Below are 13,874 nucleotides of genomic sequence, written 5' to 3'. Positions count from 1 at the left end.
GGGGAGGGGAAGACAGGAGGAGAGGATTGAAGAGAAGTGGGAAGTAAAAGTGGGGAGATGTGAGTGGAGGAGAGTGGGGAAGAGAAGGGAAGGGGAGTAGAAGGGGAAGATGTGAGTGGAGAAGAAGGGAGGAGGGGAGAGGAGGAGAGGGGATGAGAGGGAAGAAGATGAGAGGAGAGGAAGAAAAGAGGGGAGGAGAGAGGAGAGGAGAGGAGAGGAGAGGAGAGGAGAGGAGAGGAGAGGAGAGGAGAGGAGAGGAGAGGAGAGGAGGGAAACAAAAGAACCTTGAAACAATAGAGATTTTGGTGTCAGGTCCAGTAGGTATGCCCTCACTCATAGTCAAGCCCCCCCCAGACACACACCAGATCCTGATGCCAGGTTCTGCTACATTTACCAATTCCTTACAACTAAAGTCTTCCACATGGGCTAAGTGTCATGCCGTGTATGATCTGCCAACTGGCATGTCCACCACCATGACCCAATACATGAGTTGGAATAAGATACTTTTCAGAATCCCCTCTTCTATAGCCACTGACACAGTAGACACATCAGTGGTGATAGGTAATGTGAGGTTTTTCCTAAATAAAATCTAAAGCACACATCAACACAATACATGCACCACAGATACACATGCACACACACACACATACTACACTTGCATGCATGCATGCACACACATGCATGAAAACAAGTCTTTATCAGATTTTTCATGTTATCCCATCTCAGAGACATCTTGCATATACACGTCAAGCTTAAATAGTTTAGTATGCTCCTCTCTCTCTCTCTCTCTCTCTCTCTCTCTCTCTCTCTCTCTCTCTCTCTCTCACACACACACACACACACACACACACACACACAAATACAGACTTTCATGCATGCAAATACACATACATGAATACATCAATTTGTATCAAGTACTCCATGTTATACCCTCACAGAGAAACCTTACACACATATAAATCGTATATAAATTGATGAGTGGCTATTCCTTCTAAGTATTTCCTGTCTACACTGAACATCATCTATGGGTAGATATAAGTTCCCGATAGAACCCTTGAAAATACAACCCATCTGAGGGTATAAAGCTGTGAGAATAAACACAAGGCTAGATGTCATGGCCTCTTTCTTTCTCCCTGCCATACATCCAAAGCCCCACATATAGGAACTTAATCTCCTCCGTCTCTGTATCTGTCTCTCTCTCTCTGTGTCCTGCATGTGTTTTTGTGTATAATTTGGATATTCAGGACTGGGGTTTCAGCCGGCCCTTACATCTATTTGTCTGTGTGTGGATTTGGCCATAGGGGAGGCTATAACTAACTGAATCTGCTATCTATCCATGTATATAAGACTTTGTCTATGGAGAGGAAAATGGCAGGAACTGAGAGCATGTCCGTCTACATAACTGAACTTACAAGGACATTTCAATGTGTTAAGATTCTCCTGTGCCAATATTCTTTACTAGGTAAAAGATTATACCATACAAACAAACACACAGAAAGACATGCAAAAGGTGATATACTATCCGACAGTTCCTGCCTTTTTTGCCTCTAAAGGCAAAGCTTCACATATACATACATGGACACAGATCAGATTAAGTTAGTTATATCTTCTGCTACATCCAAATGTAACACACACACAACGGGACCTGCTGTCTTTCCAATTCTAAAGAGCCATGTTGCATATACAAATACATGATGGTGGTAAGGAGAAAGAGATGGAGGAGAGGAGAGGAGGGGAGAAGGGGAGAGGAGAGAAGAGGTGAGAGGAGGGGAGGGGAGAAGAAGGGAGAAGGGGAGAGGAGAGGAGAAGTGAGAGGAGGGAGGAGGGTAGGATAGGAGAGGAGAGAAGAGGTGAGGATAGGGGAAGAGAGGAAGAAGAGGAGAGGGGACGAGAAGAGAGGACAAGAGTGGAGAGAAGAGGAAGAGAGGGGAAGAGAAGGTAGGAGAAATGAGGGGACAAAAGCAAAAGAAATGAGAAGAGAAAGGAGGAGATGGGAGTAGAGGAGAGGGGAGGTAAAACGAGGGGAGGGATGGAGAGGATAGTGGAGGGGAGGGATTTAGAGGGGAGGAGAGAAGGGAAACAAAAGAACGTTAAAACAAGAGAAAGAGATCTTGGTGTCATTTCTGGTAGGTATGCCCACACACATAGTCAAGTGCCCCCAGACACATGCCAGATCTTGATGCTAGGTTTTGCTACATTTACCATTTCCTAACAACGAAAATCGTACACACAGGGCTAAGTATCATGCTGCACAAGATCTGCCAACTGGTATGTCCAACAACACCCAATACATGATTTGTAACAAGATATTTTTCAGAATTCCCCACTTCTATAGGCACTGACACAGTAGAAACGTGGGTGGTGATAGATAATGTGAGTTTTTTCCTACCTAAAATCTAAAACACACATCAACACAATACATGTACCACAGACACACATGCACACACACACATAAATACACACACACACACTACAAACACAAAGACACTTGCATGCATGCACGCACACACTCATGCTTGAAAACACTAGTGTTTATCAGATTCTTCACGTTATCCGCTCACAGAAATCTTGCATACACATCAAACTTACACAGCTTAGTATGCTCTCTCTCTCTCTCTCTCTCTCTCTCTCTCTCTCTCTCTCTCTCTCTCACACACACACACACACACACACACAAACACACAAACACAGGCACTTGCATGCATACATGCAACACGCATACATGAATACACCAATTCGTATCAAGTACTTCATGATATCCCCTCACAGAGAAATCTTACATACACATAAATCTTACATAAATTGGTAAGTGGCTATTCCGCTATTCCTTCTAAGTATTTCCTGCCCTATACTGAAATAAGCTATGGCTGAATATCATTTCCTAATAAGTACCCTCATAAAAACAACCATACTGAGGGTATAAAGCTATGAGAATAAACACAGGGCTACTGTCATGACTTCTTTGTTTCTCTGCCATACATTCAAAGCTCCACATATAGGAACTCTCTCTCTCTCTCTCTCTCTCTCTCTCTCTCTCTCTCTCTCTCTCTCTCTCTCTCCAGACATAACACACACACACACACACACACACACACACACACACACAAACAAACACAGGCATCCACATCCACACAGATCTCAAGATCTCACTATCTTCTCCTGTAAGGTACCAATTCTCATAGACACAAATCACACATATAACCTGGAATCAAGACCAGCTAGTTTTTCCCTGCCTGCCTTACACATTTCAGTTCTCTGATCCTGTTAGGTACCCTCTGCTATAGTGAAATTTCAACATATACATAAAAGTCTCTGGATCTCATCCTAGGGCATAACAATTCCATACAACCAAAGTCACACATGATCACAATTAGGTGTTCCACCTTGCTTTCTATCCCCATATTCCTACAAGGCACTTCTCAGGTTCTGTTGTCTAATTGTAAATCTCCACCTATACACACATTGTTGCATTGTAGGTCCTGCTTGTTTCATCCTCCTTTACAGCCAGGTGACAGGTGTCTCCGTGCACCATTTTGCCTATAAATAGAGCTTATCATATGGAGATGTGTTCATGTCAAGCTAGTGTCAGGTTAGCTACAGTACAATCCACATACATAAGCACACACACACACACACACACACACACACATACAGAGCATGCACATATGACAAAATGTCTGATTTTGCAAGATAGTCTTCCCATACAGCAGCACATTAGATATACATAAATATAAACACACACACACACACACACATGCAGACACAGCACACATACACCCACACAGATGGATATGTTTCAGGGCATAATAGGTATCCCCTTCCTTACAGCTAAAGGCCCACTCTCCAGCCTATGTTTTCAGTCCTGTTGGCTTACACTATATTGTACAGACCATATACTCTAGATGAGGTCACAAGTCATGATAGGTTCTTCCTTTCATTATCTAGTCCTCAGTGTACAAACATGGGTACTTAATAAGTAGAGGTCAGTGCCCCTAACCCAGTAACAAAATTCTTAATACATCACACACATACACACACACACAGTTACATACTCACAGACACAACACACACACAGACACACACACACACGCCACAAGTCTAGGATTTATAGACAAAGCATCACAAATATCTACATGTCTATGTGTGTCTGGCTCTTCATATCGTAAGACTGCCCAAAATGTGGCTAATTGTATACTTTACTGGTTAAAACTCAGCCACAATGCCTGCCTCAGTCTGCAGCTTGATGTGAATTTCTGTATGTATACTCCACTCTAAGCAAAGTCCCAGCAAGGTATCAAGATGCTGGTCTTCCTCTGTTTCCTCTCCTGTAGCCACAGCCTCTTATATAAACATGGCTATGTTAACAACTACCACATATGTCCTCCCACACATCTAAAGCCCTACAAATACACACATAGTTTCTTTCAGCTCCTACCCAATATCCCCACCACTATATCGAATTTTCACTTACACATATACATCAAATTATCCAGCCACCCTAGGTAGCTTCTCCTCTGTCTCTTCCTCCATCTTTTATACTCTCATCTTAAGAATGGAAGCTAAGAACAGTCTATGTCAACAACTTTTCAGCATTTGCCTTTCTGGATCTGGACTCACTCACCCAATATAATCTGTTGCTAATCCATGCATTTTCCTAGGAAGATGGCTCACCAACAAAAACATTAATATGCTGAATATCTGAAAGTAGGCTTGTGATTTTGCAGTTGGTGACCAATCACAGTACTCATTTTCTTGTTGAATCATGTGGGAATCCCCAACCCACTTTGGGTGACTTGACCCCATCAAATTGGTCTGAAGTAGTATAAGTCAACTGAGCAAGACAGTAGCCAGATTTCTCTGTTTTCTGCCTTAGTTCCTGCTTCAGATCCTGCCCAAACTTCCCTAAGTCACAGACGTTGATCAGAACATGTTAGCCAAATAAACTCTTTCTTCCCCACATTGTTTTTGTCATGATGTCTATCAGCAATAGAAAACATAGTAGGTCAGTATCTCAAGAGTATCCTCAGTCTTAGGATCTTATTGCTGCCAACCCTGAGTGCTGGGATAAAGGTATGTACTACAACACTAACTAGGTAAATAGCTGTCATGGAGAAAGTAAATAATTCTCTAAACAAATACAATTCAAGAATCAGAATATTATTAAGGTAGCTGATCAGAAATAAAATATTTTCAAGGAGTTCGATTGAGAGACTTTGGAGAAGGAATGTAGAAAACAAGAAATCTGGCAGTTGAAGAATAGAGGTTTTGGGGAGGAATTTGACTTTACTTTTCATATATGACTAAGACGGGTTTTCTCTTTGACAACAAGGCTAGGTGTGAATACCTACTGAGAGAGGATAAACCATTTTCATACAGAGGCAAGTTTTGACATAATTCATTCAGTCCCTAAACACATAGATGAATAAAACAAAGCTAAATGAACTCAATAGTTTAGAAATAAATGTGTTTATATATGTGCACAAATCCATACATAACTGTATGGAACTCATGTAAGAATTTATTTTGTGTAGGGATTCAGGGGAAATTCTGAGGAATATGGAGGAAAGGAAGTGGCAGGAGAGATTTAGATGAAGTCTCAAAAAACAATGTCTAACACCTCAAAAGAACTGGCTGCTGGTTTAGCAAGAATACATAGGACATAGAAAAACTGCATGTAGATATTTGAGGACTTCCTCCAAGTGATTGACAGTCTTTCCCAAAGTTTGAGAAAACACATGAATGGAATAAATTTTGGGACTTGTTAGAACCGAGAAACAGATTTTTGGATTAAAATAACCCATTAAAAAGGCAGTGCAAGGAATGAGGAAAGAGCAAACAGAATAGTGGTTTTGATAGATTATGTTTTGAATTGTTTTGATTTTAGGATATTGATGACCAGTGTTGATATAATAGGCCATGGGAAGCTGATGATGTACTTTCAATTTTACAAAGTAAAGAAAGTAAAGATTTTTACACAGACCTAAGTACTGACTCTCAGGAAGAGAGGGGTCTCTCAGGGAAATGTCAGCACACATTCAAGTAGAGGATGCTGGAATCTTAAGTGATTCTTGCTTTTCATTTCAAAATCTTATTTTTTTAAATGTAGGAATTTTTGGGTCTTATTGACAGTCCATTTATGGGCAATTGCAAGTCAACAGTACACAGATATTGCCTGATGACCCATTCGTTCAGTACATACTAGAAACAGATCAACCACAAATCCCACCTTCAGAAACCAAGTCTATTATCAGGACTGAAAGGAGACCCTGGAAGGGAAGAATTGTGGTTGTGATATGGCCTAGCTGAGATATCCCTATCAAAACGGAGCAAAGAATCAAAGCCTTCTGCAGTAACCCTGCTCTCACAGGACCCCACATGCAGTCCAGGTAAGTGCCAAAGCACTGTAGAGCAGACACAAGTCACCTGAATTTCTCCTGGAACCATGAGGGCATCCAGATTGTCTACCTTATCTAATTAGCTCAGTTCTGTACATGCCACCAATCAGGCCTTAGCTCAGGATGCATAGTACATGTTAGGTGTCTAAATGATAGTTGTTGTCAATCCTGTGAGGTTGAAGGCAGAGTTTTCAGGTCAATGACACCTGTGGCACAGGTAGTGTGCACAGACAGTGAATTGGAGCCACAAATTTGGAAGAGGTGTTTCTATCTACTCAACACCAGGTGCAGTTTGATTGGCCACTCTCTTCCAAGACTATTTTGCTTTCATTGGACCCAAAATGCTACCTCTATTTTCAAAACCACTTTGGGGTGGGGACAAGGCTACTTGCCTACATTCCTACTACCTGAAGAATCAGGAGCCCAAGCCTACATTCTGAACAACATTCTAGGGACACTGCATCACTCTTTTCTAAATAGTGTGTGCCTGTTAGACACCCAGGCACCTGCCCAGAACCCTGCGGACCATCGCATGGAGTCTGCTGTTCTCCTATTCCATGTCCTTACCCTCAAAATGTACATTTTCCGTCTGACATGTCTCACATAATAAAGGCATCTTTATTTGCAACTCTTTTCTGGAAAAATGATTAAATTTCATTGGACCTAAAGGTTTTCTTTATCCTGTATTCTTTTCATATGATTTAATTGTCAACTTTCATGTTAGAATTGTTCTTATCTTCTTCAATAAATAACTGAGCTTTTGAATGCATATGGCCTTATTTATGTGTTGTTGAACTTGCTAGAAAATTTCATATACTTTCAGTACGGATTGTTATGTTTATGTCCATAAACAGTTGGTTTATAATTTCTGTTTATTTTACATTTAGTGTTGTTTTGTTCTATTCATTTATTTTGCTATGTGTGTATTTTTCCTGTCTCTGTAAAAAACACCCATATGAAAGTCAGAGGAAACTTATGGTTAGAAGTCAGTGCTTTTTTTCAAAGATTTGGTATCAAGGGAGAAGCTCAAGTCCTCATGTCAGGTTGTAGGCTCCATGAGGCTCTGTAGATCATGTTGAAAACTCTTTTTTCCCTTTTTCTTTATGGAGTAGTTGGATGAATATCAGTGCTGCCTCTATTTAAAATCAGGTAGAATCCATCGACAAATGCATTCATACCAGTCATTTATTTTTTCACATTTCATTATTGAAAGTCTTTTATATATTTTTGATCATTTTCACCCTTATTCATTTCCTCGCAGAGCCTCCTAACCTCCTTTCCTTATAGTATTCTAGTTTTCTCTATACAAAGAAACAAGCCAAAGAAAAAGTCAACAGTTGCAATACATACATATAAGATGCCCAAAAAAGAAATGAAAACAAACTCAAAAGTCTAGCCCATTTCTTATTGGGTTAATATTCTGAGTGCCAATAATTCCACGTCATGGTTCCTAGCAAAAGGAGTCACTAGGATCCCAGTGTGCAACCATTAGAGGAAACTGATTATTCCTTTGCCTCCAGGAACGTTTAGATGTGTCTGGTTAGGAATGGAAGTCCATTTCCACTTCTTCTTTTCAATGACAGAAAGAAAGTGTTATCATGTATATTCTCCATGCAGAACCAATGATGTAACGAAGAATGGCTACTCAGAAGAGACTGAAAGCTAGGGCTTATCTGTAGGTCTCATGGCTGAAGGCAGCACTGAGCCCACTAATATTCACCTTGTTGTATTGGAGAGGTGTCTGTGATTTGCTATATCCTTGATACTGATCCACAGAAAGATAAGCATGAGGCTGCCAGAGTCAACTGTTTTCAACTCTAAGGGACATGGTCATTAAGCTCATGATGCAGAGGAACAAACGTCAGGGGACACACAACAGAGTCATGGATTCAAAGTGATCTTGGTGTAAATTGTGGCAAGTAGCTCATCTTTCCCCTCTTCCCCTAGCTGTTTTGGAGGAACAGTTTATGTATAACAGGTGAACATCATCTTACCCCTGTATGGAAGAACATTCACTGCAACTGGCAAGATGCTTAGTCTGTACTGGGTTGAAGAACCATGACAACCAGAGTGCACACACCCTTGCAAGGAAAACCAGACTGGAGTGGCAGGCCTCCTTGTTTATGTGGCCATCCCTGCTCTGCATCAGTGGTGATCACTAAGGCAAGTATCATTCGTGATATACTTTACTGAATGCAGTGCCTGGGAAGAAAGACTTGGGTGCTATAGCCAGGTCAGTGAAACCCAGGAGATATAACCAATGAGAATCATGGGGTCCAGACTCACGTGACAGACTCTACAAGGGAAAATCTCAGTACCATCAGTTGTGATGTTTATTTTGACATTTACCTTGGGTATAATGATAACTTTCCCTGATACTAAAGGCAAGTTGCTATCTTTAGTCTTTTACCTGAGAGAACAGAATTCGGCTGAGTTTCTGACCCCCACATCCATTACTTCCCTCCTTTACCTCCTCTCTGTTGGAGCAAGGGCAGGGTCCATTATTACCAGCTGCTTGAAAGAGGAACTTCACATACATCATCCCAAAGCTATCACAGAGCACAAAACTGAGTCCTTAGATGCTCTTCTGGACATAACATATTTGGTTGGCACAATGCTTAAAGTACACCCACTGGCTGCTCGACACAGCCACGGTGAGCTGTTTGGTAGAGGTGGGTCACATGGAGTTTCCCCAAGTCAACTTCAGATGTCTTATTGCTCACCTTTCTCTCCTATTATCTGCAGGTTCCTTGGGACATCATGTTTTGTGGAAGCTCATTTTCACCAAGTATGTATCCTGTCTAATGTAGACAAGAGGATGTGAGATGAGGTGCAGGAAGCAGAGTGCCTATGTTTAGACAAGTTGGTGGGAAAATGTTTTTCCTCCTTTTTTTCCAGAGCCTGATTACTGAAAGTTGCAGGGATAACATGAGAAATCATTCCCTGCCTCTGCTGCCCCTGATGAAACCCTAATGGCCTAGAGAAGGTCACCTTAGATGACAATGAGCATTATACCTGCCTCTTATTCCCTGAATTTCATAAAGTAAACCTGTCATTATCTGCCAAGTTCACAAATCTTGTGCTTGTAGATGTGGAACTCTCAGCCAAAACCTCACTAATCTACAATATTCCTTCCCTTATAGGTGCCTGGCCACATCCTGAATCCTGACCCAGAGGATTCCTAACCTGAGGATTTGCATACTTAGCCCTGGTGTCAGTGATGAAAAAGGTCATCTCCGAGTTCGGGAAAGCTCAGAAGTTCTACAGAGCTTCAGGAGGACATTCTGTGCAGGGAAGTGAGATGGCTCATGTTCCAGAATCCAGCTTCAGAACCTGCTGCTATTATCATCAAGATCTGAGGATAACAGAAGGACCCCCTAGGAAAGCTGTCCAATGTATGTTATCTTTAAATCTCCAGCATACATTCATGCTGTGTGTTTCTGGATAGTGTAAAAATGTCACGCATTCCTCTCTTTCCTCAGAGATGACCCTGAAAAACTACCTGAGCAGAGAAAGAACATGTCACTACAGAGCTTTGGGACACACAAGTGCATGTGTGCATAGCCTCTATACTGAAGTTCCTGAAGAGGGAAGTATCCTTGGACCTTCTCTCTCAGGCCACCAATCACATGATGATGGTGCACTTGACATCAGTCACTTACACTGTTTCCTACTGGCATTAGATAGAGACAAAACACAAAAAACAAATACCAAAGTACCAAGGTAGACTCCCTGCTGAATTTACACCAGTTGGAAAAAAGAACATTTATTTTTTTTTTATCCAAAGGACTCTAAACTCTCAGAGTCTCTTCTTTCTCCACTCTTTCCACTATTGTTTAGCTGATAGATCTTTTCTCAGATAGACTCGAAAAATGCCAATTTGCTACCAAAGTACTAAATGTGACATCCAACTAGGTCTAATCCTAAAAGTGATGGCAGAGGACAGGGGCGACTCCTCCAGACCCTGCACTTCTGGTTCCAGCCCTTCACACAAAGTCTCAGAGATCCACAGAGTTTAACATGGAAGAAACAGTTGCCACACATGCACTGCTCAGTACCAGGCTCTGCTGACTCCCTAAATGGCTCTCACAGACTAACATGGCAGGCTCTCCTGGACATCACATCCTATACTGCCAACCTATTGCACATACATTATCACTCCTTGATTGATATCAGGTCTTCTATACACTAACATACACTTAGGAGATATGGTGCTTGTCTTGACTTCCCATTCTTCCTCTCTTCTCTCTGACATACAGTATAATTCATCAAAAACACTGCACATAATACTAGCCCTGTGACCACACATCCACGACTAGATATTGAGTCCTGTTTGACCACCTACAATACACTGACAGCTGCCAGACCATGATGGGAAATTCTCTTCCAGTAAGATCAGGCACACTTGCTAGGAGAGGAGAGGGGAAGTGAAGGTAGGAGAGGAGATTGGAGGGGAGTGGAGGAAAGAAGAGGAGAGAGGAGAAGAGGAAAAAGGAGAAAAGAAGAGAGGAGAGTAGAAAAGATGAAAAGTGGAGAGGAGGGGACAAGAAGAGAAGAGAGGAATTGGAAGGGGAGGAGACAGGAGGAGATGGGAGAAGGGAGGAGATGGAAGGAGAGGACCATGGAGAGGTGACAAGAAGAGAGGAAGGGAAGGGGAGGAGGGGAGATAGTAGATGGAGAAGAGGAGAGGAGAAGGGAGGACAGAGGAGGAGAGGAGAGGGAAGAAGAGGAGTCGGCAGTAGAGGTGAAGGTAGATGGAGAAGAAAATAGGAGAAGGGAGGATAGGAAAGGAGAGAAGAGGAGAGGAGAGGGGAGGGGAAAAGAGAAATACAAGAATCTTGGAACAAGAGAAAGAAATCTTAGTGTCAGGTAGAGTAGGTATGTCCTCACCCATAGCCAAGTCCCCCCCCCCCAGACACACACCAGATCCTGATGCCAGGTTCTACTACATTTACCATTTCCTTAAAACTAAAGTCTTCCACACAGGGGTAAGTGTCCTTCTGTGAAAGATCTGCCAACTGGTATGTCCGCCACCACCCAATACATGATTTGAAACAATATACTTCTCAGTATCCCCTCTGCTATAGCCGCTGACATAGTAGAAACATGGGTGGTGATAGTTAATGTAAGGTATTTCCTACATAACAGCTAAAGCACACATCAACACAATGCATGCACCATAGACACACATGCACACACTCACACACATACATACACAGACAGAACTTGCATGCATGCACACACATACACATGCATGAAAATTCCAGTACATGTCAGATTCTTCATATTATTCTCTCACAGAGAAATGTTACATACACATCAATCTTACAAGGTTTAGTAGTCTCTCTCTCTGTCTCTTTCTCTCTCTCTCTCTCTCTCTCTCTCTCTCTCTCTCTCTCTCTCTTTCACACACACACACACACACACACTTGCATGCATGCATGCAATTATGCATACATGAATACACCAGTTTGACTCAAGTACTTCCTGTTATCCCTTCAAAGAGACATGTACATACACATAAATCTCACATAAATTGGTAAGTAGCTATTTCTTCTAAATATTTGCTGAACTACCCTGAAAGTCAGCTATGACTGGATATCAATTCCTGATAAGTAAACTCAAAAATACTACCCAACTGGGGGTATAAAGCTTTGAGAATAAGCACAGGGCTAGATGTCATGGCCTCTTTGTTTCTCCTTGCTACACATCCAAAGCCCACATATAGGAACTCAATCTCTCTCTCTATAACTATAACTCTCTATAACTAGCTGAATCTGGTATCTATCCATGTTTATAAGACTTTGTCTATGGAGGGGAAATGGCAGGAACTGTCAGCATGTCCATCCACATCACTGCATGTACACAGACAGTTTAATGTGTTAAGATTCTCCTGTGCCAACATTCTTTACTAGGTAAACACACACACAAACACACAGAAAGACATACAAAAGATGATATACTATCTGACAGTTCCTATATTTTTCATCTCCCAAGGCAAAGCTTCACACACACATACATGGACACAGATCAGATTAAGTTAGTTATATCCTCTGCTACATCCAAATCCAACACACACAACAAGGAGATTCAGGACCTGCTGTGTTCCCAGTTCTGAAGAGCCAAGTTACACACACAAACACATGTTGTGGGAGGGAGAAAGAGATGTGGGAGAGGAGAGGTGAGGAGAGGTGAGGGGAGAAGAGGAATGGAGACCTAAAGAGAGGGGAGGCGACTAGAGAGGTGCAGACAATAGGAGAGGAGAGGCTAGAAGAGGAAAGGTGAGGGGAAGAGATGGGAGGAGAGCAGAGGGAAGTAAAGGAGAGGGGAGGAGAGTGGAAGAGAGGAGAGTGGAAGGGAGGGAAAGAGAAATAGGAGAGGAGAGGAGAGGGGAGGGGAGGAGAGAAGAGAAGAGGTGTGGAAAGAAGAGGGGAGAAGGAGATAGGAGGAGAGTGGAACGGGGAAGAGAAGAGAGGAGAAAGAAGGAGAGGGGAGTCAAAGGGAGGAGAGGGAAAGAGAAAGTAGATGTAGAAAAGGGGAGGGGAGGAGAGGGGTGGGGAGGGGAGGGAAGGGGAGGGGAGGATTGTAGAGAAGTTGGGAGTAGAAGGGAGATGTGAGTGGAGAAGGGACAAGAGCGGAGGAGAGGAAAGGAGATGGGAGGAGGGGAAAGAGGAGGAGAAGAGAGTAGAAGGGGAAGATGTGAGTGGAGAAGAGGGGAGGAGGGGAGAGAAGGAGAGGGGAGGAGAGCAAAGGGGAGGAGAAGGGGCATATATGAGTAGAGAAGAGGGGAACAGAGGGAAGAGGAGGAGAGGGGAAGGGAGAAGAGGGAAGGAGAGGAGAGGATAGAGGATGGGAAGAATTAAAAAGGGGAGGAGGGGAGGGGAAAAAAGAACCTTGAGCCAATAGAAAGAGATCTTGATGTCAGGTCCAGTAGGTATGTCCTCAATCATAGTCAAGCCCTCAGTCACACACTAGATACTGTTGCCAGGTTCTGCAACATTACCATTTCATTAAAACTAAAGTCTTCCACACAGGACTATGTGTCATGCCGTTCAAGATCTGCCAAGTGGTATGTCCACCACCACCCAATACATGATTTGGAACAAGATACATTTTAGGATCTCCCCTTCTTTAGCCACTGACATAGCAGACACATGGGTGGTGATAGGTAATGAGAGGTTTTTCCTTTCTAAAATCTAAAGCACACATCAACACAATACATGTACCACAGACACACATGCACACACACACACATACAAACACACACAGACACCTACATGCATGCATGCACACACACATCCATGAAAACACCAGTCTTTATCAGATTCTTCATGTTATCCCATCACAGAGAAATCTTGCATACACATCAAGCTTACATAGTTTAGTATGCTTTCTCTCTCTCTCTCTCTCTCTCTCTCTCTCTCTCTCTCTCTCTCTCTCTCTCTCTCTCTCTCACACACCCACACACACACACACAAA

Source organism: Alexandromys fortis, unplaced genomic scaffold (genome assembly GCF_014885135.2).
Source record: "Alexandromys fortis isolate MF-2015 unplaced genomic scaffold, M_Fortis_MF-2015_v1.1 scaffold_25, whole genome shotgun sequence".
Classification (NCBI taxonomy): domain Eukaryota; kingdom Metazoa; phylum Chordata; class Mammalia; order Rodentia; family Cricetidae; genus Alexandromys; species Alexandromys fortis.
This window is presented reverse-complemented; position numbering follows the sequence as displayed.